Here is a 1,183-nt window from a genome sequence, read left to right as displayed (position 1 = left end):
GGGTACATTATGGTAAGAGGGGGTTGGAGACGGGGGGCGTCTATATCATATCTTGGTAGACCTAAAACTCCTTCCCCAGATCGGTTCTAATGAGACCTTAACTCGAAACAAATCCAGGACTGAAAAAGCTGCTTTATCTTTATACATGTAACAGAGAGGTTGTGGAGTATAGGTGACACCCTTACTTCGAGGGAGTTGCAACCCCTGCCAGTGAGAAGACTGACTCTACCCCTCTGAAGCGTTGACACGACATGAAATCAACCCCCCCCCCCCTAAACCAAAAAAGAAAAAAATAAAGAAAAAAAAGAAATTCCTAAGGCTTCACATGACGTAGCATGTTCCTTTTGAACGTTCTTTTTAATACAGGAGTTTTTACACCCCCCCCCCCCCCAATCGACTCAACTTTGATCATTTAGGGGGCAAACCTCCGACCCTACCATTCAGGCCAACCCGGGCTGAGAGGGATACCACACCCGCGAGAGAAAAGACCATTAATGTACTTGATAAAGATTTCTCCCCACTCGAGAACCGAACTCGGGCCTCCAGCATGCGACAGCGAGGAGCTTGACCCCCTACACCACAGACACCGATGTAGCATATTCATTCGAAGACAAGATATAAGCCGAAATCTGCATTGACGGATGTTTGGAACGTTATTTAATGTTAGACATATTGATGTAATCATACAGAAAGTACACGTTAAAAATGTTGAGCTGAAAAGCAGATCAACACTTAGGGAAAAGAGCACGAAGTTTTGACAGTTAAGTAAGCAAATGTCACTAGCGTTAAATTGATATAATTTGCAAGTTAATACGCGTAACCACAGTGAATTTATAACGTGCGCTGTATAACGATTATTATACATAAGCAGAGAAAGTGTCAGATGCTAGCAGCGCACTCATATGACCTTATGCAGTTGCGAGCGCCGTAAAACCTTATACTAAAAAAAAAGATGCTAGCAGGAACCTAATTTCTCTCGGAAATCAATATTTTAACAAGAAATATACCATATATACCAGTAGAACTTATACCTTTATACATAGTATACATAATAGTGTGTTTTACGTACAATGTCGATTAATTTGTAAGATGTGATGTCTTTTTTGATGTAATGCGCATTGAGCATTTTTTAAACTAGAAAATGGAAATGCGCAGTATAAATACCATTAATTTTTATTATTAT

This window comes from Aplysia californica, unplaced genomic scaffold (assembly GCF_000002075.1).
Source record: "Aplysia californica isolate F4 #8 unplaced genomic scaffold, AplCal3.0 scaffold00200, whole genome shotgun sequence".
NCBI classification, from domain to species: domain Eukaryota; kingdom Metazoa; phylum Mollusca; class Gastropoda; order Aplysiida; family Aplysiidae; genus Aplysia; species Aplysia californica.
This window is presented reverse-complemented; position numbering follows the sequence as displayed.